The sequence below is a fragment of the Pelophylax lessonae genome (genome assembly GCF_965119305.1).
Source record: "Pelophylax lessonae genome assembly, chromosome: 3".
NCBI lineage: Eukaryota > Metazoa > Chordata > Amphibia > Anura > Ranidae > Pelophylax > Pelophylax lessonae.
The window spans coordinates 168,204,760-168,228,315 of NC_138770.1; the positions used below are offsets into that span (position 1 = coordinate 168,204,760).

The 23,556-nt window shown below is 40.9% G+C and overlaps 1 long non-coding RNA gene across 1 annotated transcript in view; it reads left to right on the forward strand.

The window, feature by feature from the left end:
• LOC309549321 overlaps positions 1-23,556 on the forward strand; it is a 232,946-nt gene that overhangs the window by 91,235 nt on the left and 118,155 nt on the right. Inside the window, exon 2 of the long non-coding RNA XR_014225015.1 lies at positions 9,269-9,400. This is a non-coding gene — a long non-coding RNA (uncharacterized lncRNA). The remainder of the gene's footprint in view (positions 1-9,268; positions 9,401-23,556) is intronic.

The window sequence follows — 23,556 nt, forward strand, 5'->3', positions numbered from 1 at the left end:
ATACACTTATACAGTTATTCCTCTGGCTTGCTATTTGTCTGGCTTTACATGGAGCGGAATTTGGAATTCCCCATTCACCTCTTTTTACAGTTGCTCTTAAAGCAGCATTGAATTCTGCGGGGGGAAGTGGGGTCATGGGTCATTGATTTACACAATGTATGGAATATTTCATACAGCGAACGTACAATGAAATAAGATGTGCTCATGACCTTGCTGCTTTCAATTTGTATCCTGCAGGGCCGCCGGTATTCATTGAGCGTTTTCTTTATGAGACTTGTAGGCATTATTGACTCCAAAGAGAGCAAGACTGTTTCTCCTCTGGAATAATGTGTCCCCAGTAGAAGACAGATATATTTGGGGGTATAAGATCTTAATGTCATCTGGGAGCAATCGGAAGTAAATGAAGGTCAATTACATCACTTTGGAGAAAGTGCTGTGTGCAGTCTGGAGTCTGCTTGACCAAGAATGACATCATCAGAGTCGATATGCAAACTTCCATGTCTCAAGGTTTGCAACTTCAATGTTTACTTTGGAAAACAGTTAACAATGACACAATCATTGCTGATAGACTGCTTTGTGCCTAAATGCCATATGCATCATGGAAAAGTGTACACCCCTCTACTGGAAAGAGCTTTCTCTCTTTCGGCAGTCTGTTAACAGCCCTATGTTAGAAAGCACAAGAGTTCAAGACAGAATTGACTCTAGAAAGACAGATTTTTCAGGACGTCAGCTGTACTTCTCAACTTTGTTCTTTGCCTTGTTACAGATTAGGTAGTATTTTGTAATCCAAAGAAAGCAAAAGAAAAGGAAAAAAAGCTAAAGCTATGTACAGGGGAAAGTGACCATTTGTAAAAAAAAAAAAAAAACAGCCTTTTAGCCTGAAGAAGTCTGTAAAAGAAGAAATTGTACCACTTGTCAGAGAGTCAAATCTTCGCACCAGCACTGCTGTTATTGCAAACTTCTGGATGTGTTTGCCTGTCCCTTGCTGGGCTCTGTGGAGTTTTCTTTTGGCCACTATGTCACTGCCGTGGGCTGAAGAATGTTTTTCCTAGCACAGGGCTCCCCAAACTCTAATGCTTAGGGCCCATCAGATGGGCAATTAATCCCATCCTCCATGCAGAGCTGCTGACAGAACACCGACACAATCACATGTCAAAATCTAACATACGGGCAGGAGCTCGCATCAAAATGCACAGTCTGTGGTTGAATCCATGCACCCGCTCTTGCCCACATGTCAGATTTTGACGTGATTTTGTTCACACAGTTTCCTCTATTAGCAAAGCTAACTTCCTGTCCTGGAGTGCATTTTTTCCTGCTCTGTATCTTTTTGAGCACTGGTCCCTTCATCACCCCTATGAGTTCTCCTGCCTCTGGAGCCTATGATAGAGGACCTGGCCACTGCAAGTATTGCCTCCACCTATAGGATATGTCCACATCAAGCAGGCAGTGATGTGGACACCCAAAGAAGGACCCCAGAAAGTAAACCAAAGAAGAGGGAAGGATCGTCCTGTTTGGTAGACAGTACATAAAGTTTGCAGAATTGGAGCTAGTACTCAGACAGAACCAATGCCATGACCTTGGTGTACCACAGACTAAAGTTTGGGAAACATTACGTTATAAAAACACAATGAGATTATTAATACTTTAAAAATTGCATTAGTATGTAGATGTATTGACAATTTGGGCCCAGTTTGGACATTTTCACTTAGGGGTGTACTCACTTTTGATGCCAGCGGTTTAGACATTAATGGCTGTGTGTTGAGTTATTTTGAGGGGACAGAAAATATGCACTGTTATACAAGCTGTACACTCACTATTTTATGTAGCACTGCCCCCATGAGGGCTCTGGTTAGGGGGTGTTCCTCTGCACTCACCTGACCCTGAGAACCTTCCAACCTACTTGACACTTTAGGTTCTGACATGGCAAATATATTCGTAATATGTGTAATCCTGTCTGCTGTCAGTGTGTTATTGAGGGGGAATATACTTGCGATTATGATTTCACCAGGCACTCTTTCACTCGTTAATGTGCACATGTGGTGATCCTGTGACACAGGCGTTGCGCCCTCCCACGCTCCTGCGTCTGGGAGTGATCAATACTTGGCTGTCCTGGTCAGTCAGCTCATCCTCCGCCCTCTCTCTGTTCAGCTCCACTGAATCCGTTTACCTCCTGGTGTAGTCACCAGGACCCGCGCCGCTGAGGATGGGCTCCGCTCTCACTAGGCCGCATGTACTAGGCCTCAATCAGAGAGCGCACGCACTGTGTAGCAGATAGGTTTATAGGCTTTCCCATGATCATCAACTCGTTCCATGCTCCCTGGGAGTATAGTTTCCTCAGCAATACAAACAGTCTGCATTCAGTCTAGAACTATATCTCCCACAATCCAGTTCACACACTACCTGTGAAAGCTGATCCTCTTCTGTAAGCAGCCTTAAAGGGGAACTCAGACAATGTCAACAATAACTGTAAACCTGTGTAGCACCCTACAGGTAGGTGCTAGGTAAATGTATAGCAGGCCTTGTCTGCCTAACAGCAGGGCTGTGATTTATTTAGTTAGGGTGTCAGGGCTTCCAGATGTGCCTGCTGAGGGGAGAAGTATCCCCACTGGCTCCTGTGAGAGGATTCTCATAGGGCAGTGTGGGAAGCCCAATCAAGGGACACATCCAAGCTTGTAACTACCCCAGAAGGCAGATTATGCTGCAAAGGATTCTGGGAGTGGGTATAAGATTGGGGGAAGTGCGTGACAGGGTGTCTTTGGCGGGAGCAGAGTCCCAGGAGGGAGAGTGCGGCTGTCCCTCCTCCTGTCTGAGGAAGCGGATAGTTCGGGGTGTCGCCTGAGAATCCAGAGAGTGTTGAGCTGAGCTGAGGGGATCCGGTGTGCCAAGAGCCTGCGGAGAGAGAGAGGTGTCCAGTCCCAGGAAAGCCTACACAGGCCATGAGTACTGCGGATTGGCACTGGGGGTCTGCCAGAGTCAGAGGGGACCACTCCGGAAGAGGTTCTGGTAGTTATGGTAGTCCGGTCCTGGCTACATTTACATTGTAGCAAAGTGTCATTTCTTGAGTGTTGTCACATTAAAAGATATAATAAAAGTTTTAAAAAATGTGAGGGGTGTACTCACTTTTGTGAGATTCTGTATATAGTGCATGTGTATATGCATTTGCTAAGATAGGATTTATTAATATTATAGCTGTAATTGCTTTCCACCTCTCACAGGTGCGCATCTCGCATAATGGAACAAATATTCTTGTTGTCACCTTCGCCTATCAGCATTGCACAGTGTTACTTTAACTTTGTGTGTGTTGATGGATTAAGGTCAGACCTTGCTGAAACATCTCAAGTGTTTGTCATGAATACATTTTCTTTTCATTTACAGTATTACAAAAAATAAACTCTGTTTTCTGTCAGACTCAGTTCTTTGCTGTGCCGAGGACAGGCGTTTGTGAATTTTACACTTATCTTTATCTCCTTTAATCCATTGCCAGTTGGCCCTGAGAACTAGATTTGCTGCACTGGGGGCAGGAACTCTGGCACTGATAAACATTTTTTTTTTTGGCACATGGGCTTGGTGGACCTTAGCTCTTCTGTATTTTGAATGTGGGCATATTACCGCCTATGTGTGTACAGGTCGGCACATGTTGAATGCTCCAATGCTTCGTGACTTTGCTATTCCAGCATCTGGTGCCTAAACTATATAAGATTTCTACACCCCACTGTAGATTTTTCTCCTCCTCATTTTCTTTTTTGTAATGCTAAATATGTATGCCACCTCCTGACTACCATTTCCACCTTGCATCTAAGAAACAAAAAAGCCTTTTATGCTATATTGCGATTCACAAACCTAACAGAGCATGGAGACTGGCTAATCAAAACTGGTGACACACTGGCTTGAAGTTGGAGAAATAAGAATGATATCGGACTAAACGCAGCTTGGGTGGGGAAGATTGGGTCAGGAAATACAGGATAAAGAGGGTCTCATGATGATGAAGTCATGTGACATAGTCCCTACATTAGGTCACATGATCTGCAGACGTTCTGCACTGGACAAGGATAGAAGAGAGAGTGGGTAAAGAGGGGTTTTTGAAGTGCCAAAAAACAGAATACTACATAGATACACTAAATTCTAAAAACATCATACAGTTTATCAATATGTAGCACTACTCCCTTGGGAGCTGCTGATTATGGGTTCCCCTGGGTTACCATTAGCAACAACATGACCATTACCATTTTCCCAAGTGTTTCAGCTCAGACAGGAAACAGTCTAATATCTTTGGTTTTTATTTTTTTTATTTGGAACTTGGATAGAAGAGAATGAGTGAGTGGGATACTCCAATTTATACAACTATGCACAATTTGCTGGGACAACTTAATAATGCTGAGTAACGCTAGTCACAGCTAGGCCGCTGCTTCAGTTTGTCACGAGCTGTGATGCAGGACTGAATGAACTTTCTGAGGTAATCTGTACTGTACTGCTGAACAACTTCAGGGCCCTTCCTGGCACCTCCTTTGTTCCTGATCTTCAGGGTCAACTATACAGCACCACTTTTACTGTAACACTCCAAGTGTGAGCTAACTCCTTGATCCCCTGACCTCTCTGGAGTGGTCCCCTCTCTTAGGCAGACCCCTAGGCAGAACTGGTAATCACTATACTGTTTTTCCCAACAGTCTCTGCCAGTGACTCCACTTGTCAGCACTGTGGATCCTCTGCAGCTCAGCTTCACACCTGGTTCACAAGGCCAAACGCCTGAACCACCTTCCTCAAAACTGCAGGAGGAGAGACAGCCGTCCTCCTCCTCCTGGGACTTTAGCTCGCGCCAAAAGATGTCCTTTCACATGCTCCCTCCAGTTTTAAAGGCAACCCCAGGATGCATTGCAACAATGCCCACCCACTGAGATAGCCACAAACCCTGGTGTCCTACTGGTTAGGTTTTTTCCACTTTCCAACAAGCTCCCTCATTGGATACAGTGGGGACACTCCCCCGAACCCAGTAAATCACACCTGGAAACATGTGACAGGCAAAACTAACAGAACAAGCTCCCCTGATAAACAAAATGGAGCTAATAGATGCTTTTGCCTAGCACCTGTCTAGGAGGGTGCTACAAATACAAAAATCCTTTAAACATGTATATCATCAAAACATACTGAGCAATATATCAAACATGTATAATGGCAATCCCGTGCAAGAAATGCGTAGATTAATACATATGGATCTGGATCAACGCATTTCGCCCAAATAAAGGGCTTCTTCAGAATCCACGTTTGAAATTTAGATCCCCAAGAATGTGACCTTTAAAAGACCATAATCAAAATGGGGAAACATGTAAATGCTTAAAACAGAAGGAAAGTGAGCTAGCGGATAACCACCATCAATCACATCAGAATTTGAGAGAATTTTGACCAAAAAACAGTGAAGTGAGCCAAGGATGTGGACTGGTATCCAGGATTAATTCAAAATATATAGCGTCAGCACCAGAGATCCAAAAACAAAGATTGGACCAGACTGGAACCAAAAGGGAAAAATCTATATTCCAGGTTTCAGTATAACCAGAGCAGGGCAGTCCATTACCGTGAGAGTCAACACCAGTCTCATTATTCATTCTTGGTGATCTGCATCCAGGTTTATCAAAATTTGAATTGTGGATCCTAAAGAAGCCCTTGATTTCTGTGAAACGCTTTGATCCTGATCCATATGTATTATTCTATGCATTTCTTGCACGGGATTGCCATGATACATGTTTGATACTTTGTTCAATATGTTCGGATGATATACATGTTTTTAAGAATTATTGTAATAATAAACTGTATGATGTTTTTAGAATTTAGTGCATCTATGTAGTATTCTGTTTTTTGGCACTTAAAACTCCCCTCTCTTCCCATTATCTCTTCCATTTGGTGAGATGTTGGGACCTTTTTTCTAATGAACTTACATATTTGGGGATAGTGCCATGGTATTTTGTGACTACAGAGTCCCCCCCTACCTAATAAGGATATTGGCAGAGTCTTTTTTCACTTCAATGCTCTTCTAGTTAATTTGCTGGTGCACGGCAAAGGCATTAGGTAACTAGAAACCGTTATTATAATTTTCTTGTATAATTATTTGTATTATTATTGTATAGAAAATTAAATATCAGTTTTCATGCATCACCTTTAATTTCACACGTCTTTATTTTTCTCTTAAATGACATGCAGGCCAAGCGGTCGAGCCTAAAAGAGACCTATAATAGGGTTTGGACAAACCATATAACACTGCCTGTGGTGCACACGCCATTTTTATTCATATTTTTTAAACCTTTTTTTCCACAAGGGAAAAAGAAAACTTTTGCTGTGACTTCTCAAAAAGTGGGACCTGGAGTTGGGCTTTAAAGCGGTAGTAAACTCCTCTTTTTATCTTTTACTTACATGTAAGCCTATAATGAGGCCTACCTGTAGGTACAGTGAATATCCCCTAAACGTGCACCGTTCAGGAGATGGTTATACGTGTAGCAGCTGGTGACGTCTCCGGCGCATGCGTACTGTGCTCTCAATGGACAGCATGTTGTCCATTGAGAGAGCTATGCAGGGACCGTGACTCCTGATCACTGTGCAGCTAATGTGACTAGTATGTGGTACATACTAGCACATTGTGACTTGAGCCTTCTGGTGGACCAGTTTTTTTTTATTTTTTTTATTAGTTTACTACCACTTTAATTTGTTGCTTACACAAAGTAAATTTTTTACTACATGTCCACCTAAGGCAGGCCATAGGTGGGTTGCAGGAAAGAAATTTGCATGATTCCTCATCAACACAGACAGTGCTGACAGAGGAATCCTTCCTGTTGCGCAATTGTCTGCTTCGGGCAGGGGAGACCGTCCCTGTCGGGAGAAGACAGTGATTATTGCTAGAGGCTACAGCAGCCACTAACGATAATCGCAAGTGATTCCGGCAGGCTGGTTGTACCCAAGTTGATTGATCAATCAACTTGGTACATTCAGCCTGCCCACACATGGTTCAAATCTCAGCTGGTTCCTGCTAAACCAGTTGAGATTCAAACCATCTATTGCCGGCCTAAGTCTACCCTGTCCACAGTGTGACAACGCTGCAGTGATTTCACTGCACAACTAACTGTGTTGTTAACATTTTGAAAATTAGAAAAATGGACCTGTCTATCGTTCGGAACAGCAGGTTAAAAAAAAAAATGATTTAAGGGGTATTTAGAAAAGCAAAAACTGTTTTAGGGTCTATTCACACCTACATATAGTTACATAGTTGTTAAGGTTGAATAAAGACAACAGTCCATCTAGTTCAACCTGTGTAGGTGTGTGTCAGTGACGATATTTCCCATATCCCTGAATATTGTTTTCTTTGAGATGCACGTCCAAGTGTCTTTTAAAAGTATCGATACTCCCCGCTGATACCACCAATTGTGGAAGAGAGTTTCACATTCTTACTGCCCCGACCATAAAAAAACCCCTATGCAGCTTAAGGTTAAACTGCTTCTCCTCTAAACTCATTGTGTGGCCACGTGTCCTTTTGCACTCTCTGAGACTAAATAGTTTATTTCCTAAGCTGAGATCACCGTTGAGGTATTTGTAAATCGCTATCATGTCCCCTCTCAGGCGTCTTTTCTCCAGGGAGAATAAATTAAGCGCTTGAATTCGCTCCTTGTAATTAGGGTCTTCCAATCCCCTAATTAGTTTAGTTGCCCTTCTTTGGAATCTCTCTAGTTCCAGCACATCCTCACCTCAGTGTGTGTTGTGTGCATTTGCATTTGCCATTTTACACTTCTGTGTGTTTAATGTGCAATGCATTGTGCTGTAATACTTTGTGTGTGCGTTTTTAAATGCAAAAAATAGGGCATATTGCTCTACTGATGTGTAGTGCAACACACTGGTGTCTCCTGCTGCTATTTTAACTACATTGCTTTTACAATGTATATGCACTGGGATATGTTGATGAACTCATGCCAGCGCATCTGGTGTGAATGGCCCTAAATGCTTTTGACCGACTTCACCACATGTCATTTTATGATTTAGATTTTTTCATAGATCCACTTTAATTTTTCACAACTTGTGTGTAAATGAGGCATAATTAAAATTGTTTAATTATTATGATGAGATTTAAAGAGTAACTCCACTTATTGAGAAAAAAAACATTCCCCTCTGGGTGATCTATGTAGTACATACAGTGCAGGGATTTTAACAAACTTTGTTGCAAATTCCTACCTTTTTGTTATTCTGAAGAAATCATTGTTTGTTCCTCTGTACCTCTGTGCTGAGTGGGTCTAATGGGAGTGGTTTCATAATTATCTGTCAGCTGTGGCAGCTGCAGGGCTCTAATGAGGAAATATGCTGGGCCTGCATCCCTTTAGACATGTTCCTATTGGGAGTCTCTCACCAAAAATGACATTTTTGTTGCAGAGGATGCCTGAAATCTGACTTAAATCTTAGGCAGACTTCTGGGAAAATTGGTGAGCCAATCACACAAGCAGGAAATGTTTCTGGGGAGTGATCAGTACATATTCTGTATACAGAACAGCTCAAGGTAGCCATATTGCATTTTCAGAAAATTACAGCGGCTGCAGATTGAAAAGGAAAGGTCATTTTTAATAACATTCAATTACAATATGATTTGTGTCGCAATTGTATACGCTATATTGTTTTTTCTTTATTTGCTATTTTTGTCCCCCACAAAAGTGGAGTTACCCTTTAAGTTACAATAAAGACTACAATAAAGACTAAATTGTGAATCTCCAAAAATAAACATTGTTATAAAGTAAGCTTTCTAGGCAGTCATTGATATAAGCTGTATGGCCCCTTTAACTTTTTGCAGTAGGGGGTGTTTTTTTTAGCTATAACCTCCAATTCTCTTATTGCTTTTGGCAACTCTACATATTTGAGCTGCTGAACCTCCCAAAAGACTTGAGGAAAGACATTACATCTCACCACTTACACAATAGAATGGCAAGCCCATTATTGCTTTATACATCTTCCCTAGTGAAATTATACAATTTTGAATATAAAAATATGATAGGAAATTTATTGTATGCAGTTACTAGTCATTTTTTGCAATAAAACAGAACTCCTAAAGTTTCATATAGACATCTCAAAAACAGGTTTTCATTTTCATGTAGACTCCTAACTGGTCATTGGTAAGTATTTGTGGTGCTGATATGAGTAACTGTTGGGATGTATGGTTTTTCTCTAGAAGATATGCCTTTAGACATAGGAATAGAGCAGGCATTGATTACAGGTTGTTGCTAATTTATATTACTTATTTTTTTTTTTAAAGGAAACTTGTTGAGATTTTGATTTCTGAAAAGCTGTTTACTACCTCAAAGTTTCGGAGCACTTTGAAAAAAATGGATGGACTGTTCCATGGAACAAAGCTGGGCTTGTCTGACTACAATGCTGCAATGTTCAGGTTAGTAGCCTCCAGTAAATTAATTGTGCATCATTCATTTGTTTCTTGTAATTAAGTAACAGAACAGATTGCCTTTACTGATGAAACCGATATTAATTTGCTGAAATGATGATACAAAACTCAAATGTTTAGGTGCAAGTTGTGCAGATAGGAAATTACAATGGGAAAATCTACCGAACTGCTGTAAAACCTAAAGATAATAATTCTTAGGTATGGTGTGTATTGCATAGTTACATTGATCCAGCTTGGACCAGTGTAAGTATGAATATTCCATACTAGGAATTAGGACTGCTGTGGAAGTGGAGAATCACTTTATTAGTTGCTGCTGCTACAGTATTCGCCATGGTCTTCCAGGTCTCGTGCTGAGCGGCTGCCCTGCTGCATAGTAACCACAGGGGTCACTTGCTTGGCATCGCTGCCATCAGAGAACTCCTTTCATTACTCTTAATATATGCAAAGCATTCTTTGATTGGACAAGGCAAAAGTAGTGATTTTACTGCCCTGCCTCTCCACTCATCCAATCTGAGGCCACCCTGCTGCATAGTTGCCACAGGAGGTTGCTCACTTGGCACAGGATTCAGAAAACTGACAATCACTGTAGTAGTGGTGACTACTACAGTGATTCTCCTTTTCCACAGCGATCCCACCAGTATGGAATATGCTTACTAAAATTGATCCAAGCTGGACCGATGTCTAATACAAACAGAACCTAGAATATAGCTTAGAACACTTTCAAATTAAGTCAGATGAAATTTCTATTGTTGTAAGGTAATTACTTTATGGCTAATGTGAATGGGCTTCTGAGATCACCTAAAGTGAGCTAGAGATCAGTTTGTGCTTTGTTTTTATTCCTCTAGGCAAGTCAATCCCAATGCATCTCCTTAGCCTATATACACGTAAATATACTTTTATTGAAAACTGCTTTACTCCTAAATCATAATCAGGTCTCAGTTGTTTGTATATGGCCTCCAATACTTTGCACTTGTTGTGTAATAGAGCGTTTATTCTGCTAACATTTATTCTGCTGAGAAGCTAGTATAAGGGCAGATAATCAGTAGGGAGGGTATTGGGCTATTGTCTTGACCATTGCAGGTGGTGGAGGCTCCCATAATTTATTTGTATTTATTACAGGTACTTAAAAAGCACCATCAATTTACGCAGTGCTTTACATATATACGTATATTATACATTCACATCAGTCCCTGCCCTCAAAGAGCTTACAATCGAAGGTCCCCATCTCACATTTATACATACTAGTGCCAATTTACCTACCAGCATGTTTTTGGAGTGTGGGAGTAAGCGAGAGTACCCAGAGGAAACCCACACAGGGAGAACATGGGAACTCCGTGCAGATAGTGCGATGGTTTGGGATTCGAATAGACCACCCTAGTGCTGCTAGACGGAAGTGCTAACCACTTAGCCACTGCGCTGCCCATGATCGATTGCCTTTTGGGTACCCCGGGTCCTCTGGGGGTCATATGATGCTATTAGATGCAAGCCACTCTAGTTGTCTGCGTATTTCTTGTTGGCAGCTTGCACTCTTTTAAGTGATTGCAAGTTTTTGCCACAATTCCACCTTAACTTATAAAGACAGTCTCCTTAGTTTGGTGGTTGCTGTGTTTAAATTTTAAAGTGTACCTTATCCTTTTTTTGCTACTAATTAATTAAGCAGATTAATGCCTTTACTTTTTTGGTGTAAAAGCTCAGAGCTAAATGTGCAACCTTTTTCCATAGGTGTTTTGAAAAGATGTTTAATTGTTTAATCATTGAAATATTAGGTAACACCTGTACATTGGTCATATTACTAGGTACCAGAGGGATGCAGGTATTCCTTCTACAGAAAATGGGTAAAACTTTTCTGGGCGCTCAGCAATGTTTCCTTGTAGTTAGGTCTGTAAAAATTCCCTTATGGTGACCAGAGATACAACAAATAATGTACCAATAATCTGAGAGAGAATCCTTTATCTGGGACTATGGACATGCAGAAGGCCTTCAGATTGCAGGGCAAGGTTCACCCCATCTGTGCTTTTACATAAGGAACAGACAGGAGCCCTTTGTGTCAGCAGAACTTCTGTATCACTCACAGGTCTGCATGCAGTTAAAGGATAAGGGCAGGTATCCCCTTTTGCCCCCTGACGCACCCTCCTCCTCCACAGACGCATACTTGCTTCAGTCTGATGGCCATGGTTCAACTGTTTGCATCCAAAGCTGCAGGTCTTCACTGTCCTGGCTGCTTCTTTTGCATTATAACCCTATTGACTTTTGTGGGACACCCACCGATTGTCTCTGACCTTCGGACACCGCTTCATAGAAATCTATGGGGCACCAGCAATACATAACAGTAAGAGTGTCTAAGGCACTTAAACCAGAGACCAGTTGTACTGTTGGATGCCATCTCAGAGCAGAGCAAGTTGTTGCACTGAAGGGTTTCTAAAGAATTCTGAACGGAATAGTGGAAACATGATCTCTTTCTCCATGAGTTGGAATTCTTCCAGTTTCAGTGCTGATCTTGCCCCACTTGGCCTCAGCTTGTCGAGATACATCTTCCTGTTCAGCTTGCTGTTGCTACCCGTGTGAATTAAATCCTGCTTAGTTACTGAGGAAGAAAAACAATCATAACAGCTTTTTGATTACTAGAAGCAAGTAGAGAGAATGTTCAGCTTCTTGCTCTGGTTAAGAGATCTGTTCTGTGTGTGTGTGTGTGTATGTATGTATGTATGTGTGTGTGTGTGTATATATATATATATATATATATATATATATATATATATATATATATATATATATATATGTATGCATGTTTGTGTGTGTATGCATACATAAATACACAGCTGTTGCTAACTGACTTTGCAAATGTGATTTCTAATATTTTTTTTAAATAGGGGTTTATTATAGTTTAAAGAGTTAAACCGTCCTTTTTCTATGTACTTTGGGTTCTTGGGGATGGGGGAGGGTGCCATTATTATAAGGCTGTCCTGTGGTTTCTTTGGATTTTTTGCAATGTATTTTTTTTGTGTGGAGAATGCAGGGCAGGAACACCCAAACCTCCAAGGTGGTAAGTTACATAGCCAGGAAATATGATGGAGAGGGATTTTGGGGTTCCTGAGAAATGATAGGCAAAAAAAATGTGACTTTGCTCATCACATGCCACCTATAATGGCTAGATATTTGTATTTAATTAAAACCGATTAACTTTTTAGAAAAAAAAAATACACCAGTTGATTCCATGACGGACTGACTTCCTGCTTGCAAACTAATCAAATCAAATGTAGCTTCGCGTTTTTTTTTTTTTTTTTTAATGTCCACCATTTTTCATTATGAAGTCATGGTGGCCTGAATTTTGTACTCAGCATGTGGCAAATATCCAGAGGCTTTAATTCAGTACTGCATACAAGTAAGGAGACCAAAGGCAGAAAAGGTTGCTTGGATGTGAATAATCCGTCTACTGAACTTTTCAAACCTCATACAGTTTTTCCTGAACCAAAATGCTTCACTTCAGAGAAGACCGTTTCCCCACTACTTGACCTAGCCAGCATGAAATTGGAAGGTCTGGTAAGAATGTGATGCACCATGAAAGTGGTGGAGGTACTACTAGGAAAGCATCTCTCTGGGAGCAGTCATGAAGACAGCCAGAGTTATTGTTAACTTCCTTGTCCATGGTCATACTTTGCAAACAGCCCTGCTCTTCAGGAGAGTGGTCATCATTGCCTCATTCCTAGAAATAGCATACAGACAAGAAAAATGTCACAACTGTATTTCATAAAAATCTATGTACAACTTGGTAGCAAAAAAATAAACATTCGCATAATGGTATTTTGTTATTTTGGAGAACTTTGGCACATTATCAGAAGACACGGGGTGGAGGCACACAGTGATGCCAGATTATCTGCTTACGTCTATCATGCAGAACAAATAACTGGTCTGTATACAAGGAAACTGTCTGTAAATAATCTTTTGACATGCTTGTATTAGGTTTCCTTTGAATATGCACGTTAATATACCTCTGCAAAGCTTATTCAGTAACACATTGCAAAGGACAGTTGTGAGCTGCAAAGAGCAGAGTCAGAATTAAGTTTACTATAGTCACATCAGCTAAGAGATGCAATTTGATTGGTTTGCACAGATTACTGCACTTTTATTATCATGATTGGCCTTTGCATACGCTTACTAAAGCCTGGTTCGCACCAATGCGTTTTTTTTTTTAGTGCTTTTTGCAGAAATGCACTACAGTCCATTTAATATGGTTTCCTATGGGACACATTCACATCTATGCCTTTTTCTGCTGCTGCGTTTTTGGAAAAGGTCAAACACTTTTTAATGCAAAACGGTGTTTTTGTATTTTTGGTTCAATAGGCTTCAATGGAGAAGCTGTGGAAAAGCATGTAGTGTGATTTTGACGCGATTTTACATTTTTATTAATCCAACAACAAATTGGCCGGAAAATGATAAAAAAAAAAAGCAAAACTCATAAAGTGCGGAAAAAAATGCGTTGAGTGTGGAAAACCGCAAAAAGCACTGCAGGAATGGATCAAAAGCAAACTGCATAGATGAGAAATCAAGCCTAAATGGGTTTGTTTTGTATCTACTGTAAATACTTCCTCTGTTTTGAAGTGACTTGACATCCAGCTTCACCTCCTGTGCTGGCCGGGGTGGCTCTGAAGCAGAGGGTGTTTAAGTGCTGCCTGAGTGTCTACATAATTTGGTGTAGCCCTTCAGGAATTTCTCTCTGACTTTAAAAACTGGCCAATAGGGCTGCGTTGTGTGTGTGAACTTTCTGTGTATGTGACCAACTTGGCTTTCTTCGCCTATTCTCATGCTCTACTCTGCCGTGGCAGTGCACCGTTATGCTTTGCATATAATGGGTAGGCAGAGCACTACAGAAGAACTGGCCTGCCTAGCTCCTGTGCTATACTAAAGACTAGGATACAGCCTCTTTTGACACGTTGCTCCTCCCTTTGGTCTGACTTATCATGCTAACCCAGAGGCCCAGAACCTCCGCTGCCATCGTTCTTGATGGACTGTCTGTAGTGCTGTGAATTTCTGGTGTGGGCACCTCAAGTCTTCAGTAAGAAGAAACTATTCGATTTGCTCAGTGCTGGCATATCCATGGCATTCAAGGCTGTGCAAGAAAGGTCATCTTCTTTTACTGTTGGCTCTCCTGGAAATTCACTGGCTCTAAAGGTGACCTCAAAATAAATTCAAGAAATGAAACCTTGATTTTGGAATTTTTAGAACGGATTTGTTCTTCCAAACTGCTCATGGGGACCAACAGATGGTGTTTGCCTGTAGGCTAGTTTATTTTCCTCTAGAGCACTCTGGTGGGGGGGTCTAGAGTCTATGATTCATCAAAGTTGAGATTTGCTTAATAGAGTATCTCAGGTTTAGATACCTGGCTCGGTTTATATGGAATGCCCCAAGTACATGTAGGATTTAATTTATGTTGCTACAAAGGCTGGATCATTTTTTTTCACTGAGGAAATCATCAAAACATGACTCAACTTGGGGTGACAAAAGCTTTGCATATAGCTCTGAATAGAATGACCATTGTTCATATTTCACCCATAAACTTCCTGCTTACACTGGCAGAGATTTTACTTTTGAACTTATTGCAGTGACAAAGTAACCAATTAGACATTGGTCTCCCAGCTAAAGTAATTTTCACTGGTTCCTAAAAAGTTGAAAATAATGCAATAATAAAAATAAAACCTCATTACTGTTATCCGGAAAACCCTTAATCTGGGTGTGTTGTGTCCCCAAAAGAATGTGTATGTGCCTTACTGATCTCTTGAGTAAAAGTCCAATTTTATTTAGGGGAAATCCTGCTTTTTGCGATTATCTCACATATACAGTATAGGTAAATTCCCAGGTAGGTAAAAACAAAAGGTAAAACTCCCAGTACAGATATCAGACATTTCAATGCAAGGGTGTCCAACCTTTTGGCCTTCCTGGGCCACATTGGAAGAAGAGGAATAACCTTGGGCCACACCTAAAATACACTAACAGTAAGGATAGCTATATAAATCCTGTATAATAACAATATTAATAATAATTAGAAGTTTTCTAACTTTTGGTTCCCTGTAACATTGCGCAGTGCCAGGATTTCACATAACAGAATTCTGTGCATTTAGTCTACATACACAGTGTTGGATGAGGCAATATGTGTCTGGCTAGTAGACCTATCCTTATAATGCTATCCAAGCTATGCTCATATGACGAGTTGTATTTCAAATATAGATGACAATAGCAAGCAGAAATGTCTGTTAATCACTGTGCTATTTGTCATTGTAGTTATTTGTAGATTAAGGGACAGCGTGACTGTTTTTCTGTCGCCTGCATGTGTCTGACACTTTCATTGCTAAAGATTCCGGATATATAACTGACCGCAGCAATGTAGAAGAAATGATTTAAAGGTCTCTACTTGTAAAAGAAAGAAACACAAAACTGATACACTCTGTGCAGTAAACAGCGCTAGCTTTTCCCAATACATTATTCAGCAAATATCCCCAAAAAACATAAATTTGCAATATACAAATAATATCCAAAGTGGTGAGAATAAAATTTAAAAAAATATAAAATTATAATAAAATCAAAATAATATATACAGTCAGGTCCATAAATATTGGGCCATCGATACAATTCTAATCTTTTTGGCTCTATACACCAACTCAATGGTTTTGAAATGAAACAAACAGGGTCTGCTTTAACTGCAGACTTTCAGCTTCAATTTGAGGGTATTTACATCCAAATTAGGTGAACGGTGTAGGAATTACAACAGTTTGTATATGTGCCTCCCACTTTTTAAGGGACCAAAAGTAATGGGACAGATTAACAATCATAAATCAAACTTTCACTTTTTAATACTTGGGTTGCAAATCCTTTGCAGTCAATTACAGCCTGAAGTCTGGAACGCATAGACATCACCAGACGCTGGGTTTCATCCCTGGTGATGCTCTGCCAGGCCTCTACTGCAACTGTCTTCAGTTCCTGCTTGTTCTTGGGGCATTTTCCCTTCAGTTTTGTCTTCAGCAAGTGAAATGCATGCTCAATCGGATTCAGGTCAGGTGATTGACTTGGCCATTGCATAACATTCCACCTCTTTCCCTTAAAAAACTGTTTGGTTGCTTTCGCAGTATGCTTCGGGTCATTGTCCATCTGCACTGTGAAGCACTGTCCAATGAGTTCTGAAGCATTTGGCTAAATACGAGCAGATAATATTGCCCAAAACACTTCAGAATTCATCCTGCTGCTTTTGTCAGCAGTCACATAAAAAAAGAACAATAGAACCAGTTCCATTGGCATTCATACATGCCCACGCTATGACACTACCACCACCATGCTTCACTGATGAGGTGGTATGCTTTGGATCATGAGCAGTTCCTTTCCTTCTCCATACTCTTCTCTTGCCATCACTCTGGTACAAGTTGATCTTGGTCTCATCTGTCCATAGGATGTTGTTCCAGAACTCTGAAGGCTTTTTTAGATGTTGTTTGGCAAACTCTAATCTGGCCTTCCTGTTTTTGAGGCTCACCAATGGTTTACATCTTGTGGTGAACCCTCTGTATTCACTCTGGTGAAGTCTTCTCTTGATTGCTGACTTTGACATACATACGCCTACCTCCTGGAGAGTGTTCTTGATCTGGCCAACTGTTGTGAAGGGTGTTTTCTTCACCAGGGAAAGAATTCTTCGGTCATCCACTATAGTTGTTTTCGGTGGTCTTCCGAGTCTTTTGGTGTTGCTGAGCTCACCGGTGCGTCCTTTCTTTTTAAGGATGTTCCAAACAGCTGATTTGGCCACACCTAATGTTTTTGCTATCTCTCTGATGGGTTTGTTTTGTTTTTTCAGCTTAATGATAGCTTGCTTCACTGATAGTGACAGCTCTTTGGATCTCATATTGAGAGTTGACAGCAACAGATTCCAAATGCAAATAGCACACTTGAAATGAACTCTGGACCTTTTATCTGCTCCTTGTAAATGGGATAATGAGGGAATAACACACACCTGACCATAGAACAGTTGAGCAGCCAATTGGCCCATTACTTTTGGTCCCTTAAAAAGTGGGAGGCACATATACAAACTGTTGTAATGCCTACACCTTTCACCTGATTTGGATGTAAATACCCTCAAATTAAAGCTGAAAGTCTGAAGTTAAAGCACATCTTGTTGGTTTCATGTCAAATCCATTGTGGTGGTGTATAGAGCCAAAAAGATTAGAATTGTGTCGATGTGCCAATATTTATGGACCTGACTGTATATTGACATAAAGTGCTAGTGCAAAAAAAAAAAAAAAGGAATAGGGTGACCCCTAGAGACCCAGTGCACTCAAAAACTTAGAATACAGTCCAGTGATAACAGTCCCATTATTGATATATAATTAATCCTTCGTGGATTCCCACCAGGGGCAGCGCAATCTTCCTGCCACCAAGGCAAGATGCGTCGTGGGCATAAATCCTAATGATAAGGATAGTGGCACCCTCCGTGAAAGATTTTGAAAAAAATTCTCACTCACCAGACGGTGTTGATCCTTCTTACTGTATGCCAAGGGGATCAAATACAGCTATAGCAATCTCCGTGACCAAGATGCAGGCTTCAGGCGGTCCTCTTAGTCACCTTCTTCCAGAGGGTGAAAAGTTCCCAGTCTAATCCCGGGGAGAGGAAACAAAAACAAGAGATGGGCTCCTCATAGCCTAAAAAAGTACAAGTGAGCATTATTATAAACCCCTGTATAGGGCTAATAGGTTAAAAAAGGCTCCCTTGCAGTTTCCCGCACTGTGCAGTGGGAGGGATGTGCATCCCATCTTGACGCGTTTTCGTCATCATGGCGTCTTCCAGCTTCCGAAGGAGGAAGGTGACTAAGAAGACCGCCTGAAGACTGCATCTTTGTCACGGAGACCGCTGTAGCTGTATTTGATCCCCTTGCCATATGGTAAGAAGGATCAGCACCATCTGGTAAGTGAGAATTTTTTTCAACATCTTTAACGGAGGGTGCCACTATCCTTATCATTAGAATTTATGTCCACGACGCAACTGGCCTTGGTGTCAGGAAGATTGCGCTGCCCCTGGTGGGAATTTATTAAGGATTAATAATATATCAATAATTGGGACTGTGATCACTGGACTGTTTTCTACGTTTTTGAGTGCACTGGGTCTCTAGGGGTCACCCTATTCCTTTTTTTTTTTTTTTTCTAGAAAGGCTCTTTTATTGGGAGGACCTTTTGAGCTGGATAATTTTATTTATTTTTTTAACATGACAAGATCACTATAAAGATGAACTGTACAGATGGAAATGTAGCCTGGCATTGCTGACCTCATTCTGGAACAAGCATGTAGCAAGTGGTTGGTGAGTCAGACCACCTCATGTGGATACTTGGTTTAGGTCATCGACTCAGAAAACTGCCAAGGTCTGAATGTCTGCCTGAAAGCCTGGGAACTAGTCATTTTAGAAGTGGTAGCAATATCATAATTCTCTATAGAGGTGTAGATTCATTATGAGTACCAATGCACATACACCGTAAAATAAATGCTCTGTGCAATAGCACATCACAACGCAGAGATGTGCATACACTGAATTTTCTGGTACAGTTTATTGTCCATCGATTTGATATGAATGACCTGTCTGAACTCGATACTCCTGAGCGCATGAAAACGCATGCATTCACCCATGTTCTGTAGCTGATATATAAACATCTAACTGCTGTAATTTACATATATTAGTGGGCTTTTTGTTGGTTTAGGCCACCTGGCTACAATCTTCTGTATGGATCTGTGAAAAGTCTATTCCATATACGGCTTTGTACCATAACTTGCACTGATGAGATCAGATAAACAAATGCACGGCAGCTGGATAAAAGCCAGTGCATATTCAGGTATACGGGAGCGTGAAATAAACAGGGTGCACATTATATTACCTAAAAGTCCTGAAAAAGTGGCTTTAAAAAAAAAAAAATGTATTGTTTTAGCACTAGTTTACAAAGGTCGGATTGTTTGCTGATCAACACCTCCACTTTTGCTTTTACTCGGAGTATATTTTTATATAAAATTCCTTAAGACTTTTGAAAACCTTTACATCATCATAAATTTCCATTACTCCTCTTTTGCCCCTTTTACCTAATTCCTTAACAATACCACTTATTATTATTATTATTATTATTATTTTTATCCTGTTGGGCTGTACATTTTTGGCTCGTATCCTCCGCTTTATCCCCTCCATATGTTAGCTGGTTCAGCTGCAAGTTGTTGAAGATACTTTACAGTGACATATGTTTTTCCTTTTCTAACCATGATGTCAGGGAGGTGACCTCTGGCCTGCTGTCGCAGGCAGCGTGTTACCATGGTAGCAGGTCTAGTTGATGCTCCGGACATTTTTTTTTCCCACGCAGAGTCTGAAAGAGTTTACTGTTTTAGGACAGTAAAAAGTTTGACAAAACATGTAAATGTTCCTTGACAAGTTTGCTGGTCTTGTAGCTGGGGCATTTTAAACATTTCCTAAGTACAGCAGTTTTGGGAGGATAAACCACCCACAACTCATACTCGATGTCTAAACTTTGTTCATATCTATACTTTACTGCATGTCCTTTTTTTGCAGTCAAATATGAGAAACCCCATGGGGTAGTAGACAGGATTTCCTGGATAAATAAATAGCTTAAACTAAAATAAATAAATGACACCACACTATTTTAGGCTCCGTTCACATGTCAGCGTATGGATCGCGGGCAGAACCGCCGAGGTTCCGCCCGCGACCCGGAGATTATTGCAAATCGCGGGACGCCTGTGCGTTGCCCGTTGATTTGCAATAGCCCCCCCAAACGCTGAGCGATGTTGCCGCGATTTCCACCTGCCGAATCGCGGTAACATCGCGCAAAAAAAAAAATGCGGGACGCATTACGCCCAAAAAAGTACAAGAGCTGCTTTGGAGCGTATTGCGTCCCGCGATTTTTTTTTGCGCGATGTTACCGCGATTCGGCAGGTGGAAATCGCGGTAACATCGCTCAGAGTTTGGGGGGCTATTGCAAATCAACGGGCAACGCACAGGCGTCCCGCGATTTGCAATAATCTCCGGATCGCGGGCGGAACCGCGGCGGTTCTGCCCGCGGCGGTTCTGCCCACGATCCATACGCTGACATGTGAACGGAGCCTTAAGGTTGGAAATTAAAGAGGCCGCGGCCGTTTATTATTTATTTATTAACCAATAACTTTAAATATTAATACAAAACATTAGAACAACCCAGTCATCACGACCCAGGTTGCAATAAACAAATTAACACTTCAAAATAATTATCCAACAAAACTTAAAACATTCAATCACAAGAATAATAAACGTCCCCCTTTGCAGCATGCAAAGGTGACCCTAAAATAATAAACTGACCGCGACAAATAAGGGAGGGGGGGGGGACCGCTTGGCTTCGGCTTGCTGAGGCGATCTGAAATCCAGTCAGTGAGAGACCCCTTAAATGAGGCTGAAGGAGGGCTCTGGACCAATCCTGGTTGAGGAAAATAGGCGGGAAAAACGGGATGTAGCAGGTAAGAACTCTAATCTACCTGGATACTGGGGGCAGATAGTAACAGGAACAGTAGCTAATCCTCTCACGGATGAGATCACAGGCCTAAAATTCCCTAGTAACATCCATGGTCCTTATAATAACTGTGCTATGCTAACTGTACCTGTCACTACCCCATAAATAAAAGGGGTTAATTAACCCCTTTTCTTTCTATTATATTCTTTATTTGTTTCCAATACTACCGCAATACTGCTCCCCTATAGATACAGATAGATTCCCCTATAGATACAGGGGTGAATGAGCGCCATCACCTTGGCACAGGAAGATTGTTGCTCTCAGGATCACCATTTGAAAACAAATGAAGAGGGAATCATTTTTGTTCTTGGGGTGTGGATAAGTTTATTCAGTGTTCTAAAATAAAGTGCAACCAATGCTATAATGTGTTTGATCGTTTACCTTTGACCTGTTGGATTTAATAAAAAATGTTCCAATTAATTTGTACAACAATGCCTTATAGCGTGCCAGTTATTTGTTGGCATGTTTTGTGTGCTGGAGTTTATGAAGAGGGATGACCTTTGGCACGCATGCAGAGGGGAGGAAAGGAGAGCAATAACTAAATCACATTTTAACAGTCCATTAGACATTGAGATTGGACATTTTAAAGAACAGACTTGTTTTTGTGCAGTTATGGGAGGCAGGCCTGATTATACATTGAAGATAGAATTGTGCAGATATTGCTGTTTTTCTTCTATTTATTTTCTGGCTCTGTTTCCACTCAGAGTTGTGCAGTTTTCTAGCTGTATGTAGGCTTAGTTCTTAGAAAGTCTGTTCGTCTGTCTCTGAAAAAATATACAGCCATAAGGCCCAAGCTGCGAATGAAAACATGGCAAGAAATGTGATTAGGCCCAAGTACAAAGCCCTATATAAACACTGTGTAAGAAAATGCATTGGTACTTCATGCATAGCCACTCCATAGGTCAAAGTCAGCCATTGCTAACCCGGATTTTGGGATATTCAAGCCATGAAGGCTCTCTAAGAACTAACAGGTTGTACAAAAACGCAGTGTTTTCATCAGTACTGACATATTATTATTATTTTTTTTTTTTTTTTTGTGGATCTGAAGTTCTATAGTTTAGTTTTTTTCCCATGAGCCAATGTACGCGGTGTGTAAAGATCAGTAAGCTTTGCACTACATTCAGAATCAAAATCGTCTGTGTGAAAATCAAAAATGAGTAATCTGCACGACCTACGCTTCGGAGCGCCTATGTGGTTAAATTTAATGGAAGTAGAATGTTATACTTCTAAATGCTGTACGGACCTTAAAGGGTAACTCCACTTTGGTGGGTAAAAAATATAACAAATAAAGAAAAAACTATATAGCTTATACAATTGCGACATATTGTAATTGAATGTTATTAAAAATTACCTTTCCTTTTCAAACTGAAGCTGTTGTCATTTTCTGAAAATGCAATACAATATGGCTACCTGGAGCGGTTCTGTACACAGAGTGTGTACTGACCACACCCCAGAAAGTTTTACTGCTTGTGTGATTGGCTCACCAATTTTCCTAGACGTCTGCCTAAGATGCGAGTCCGATTTCTGGCGTCCCCTGCAAAAAAATGACCTTTTTGGTAAGATACTCCCAATAGGAACACATCTAAAGGGATGCAGGCCCAGCAGATTTCCTAATTAGAGCCCTGCAGCTGCTACAGCTGATAGATAATTATGAAACCACTCCCATTAGACCCACTCAGCACAGAGGCATAGAGGAACAAACAATGATTTCTTCAGAATAACAAAAGGTAGGAATCTGCAACAAAGTTTGTTAAAATCCTTGTAATGTACAGAAATCACCCAGAGGGGAATGTTTTCTTTTTCTTCTCAACAAAAGAGGAGTTATGCTTTAAGGCTTCATTCACATGACCTATCCATACACCCATGTGAATGCTGCCTTCGCCTGCATGGAGTGCTCAGGTGTTCTGTGCATCTGCATGCAAGCAGTCCCATTCATGTCTATTGGGATGCAGCGGCTGCAGGGACATAGCCACTGGTCCTAATATGATAGCCGTGTGGGTGCATGTCCCTGAATGCACACTGCCTGTGTTTGGGAACCCGCACAGCCATTGGATTGGGACCAGTGGTTGTGTCCATGCAGCTCTTGCGTCCCAGTAGACATGAAAGGGAATGCTTGCATGCTGATGCACAGAACATTTGTGAAGACAACCCTTTGCACATGAATGTGAATGAGATCTTAAAACGTCTGTACAGCATTTAGAAATGTAAAATTGTGAATGGGTAAATGATCTGTAAATTATGGTCATGTACATGTATTCCTAATACATGTTCCCTGGAGTTGTCCCTAATCTCTTCATCTCTTATCACCTAATTAAGGGCTCTAGTGCATGCTTCAAAGGATCTATTTTATGTGTTCTTTGTGCATTTACAGCACCAGGATTAGAATCCCTCTCCTGCTTTTCTTGCAGCCTTTTATTGCTGTCTGTGTCTGCACTAGAGAGATGCTACATTTCTGTTTGTCATGGTGACCATGGTTACTAGAACCAAAAGTAAAGGAAAATTACAAATTTGAGTTTTCAGATTTCTATAGTTACTTTTGTTTTGACGACCTCTGTCTTAAGAGGAGATTTCCCCATTTTCCTGTC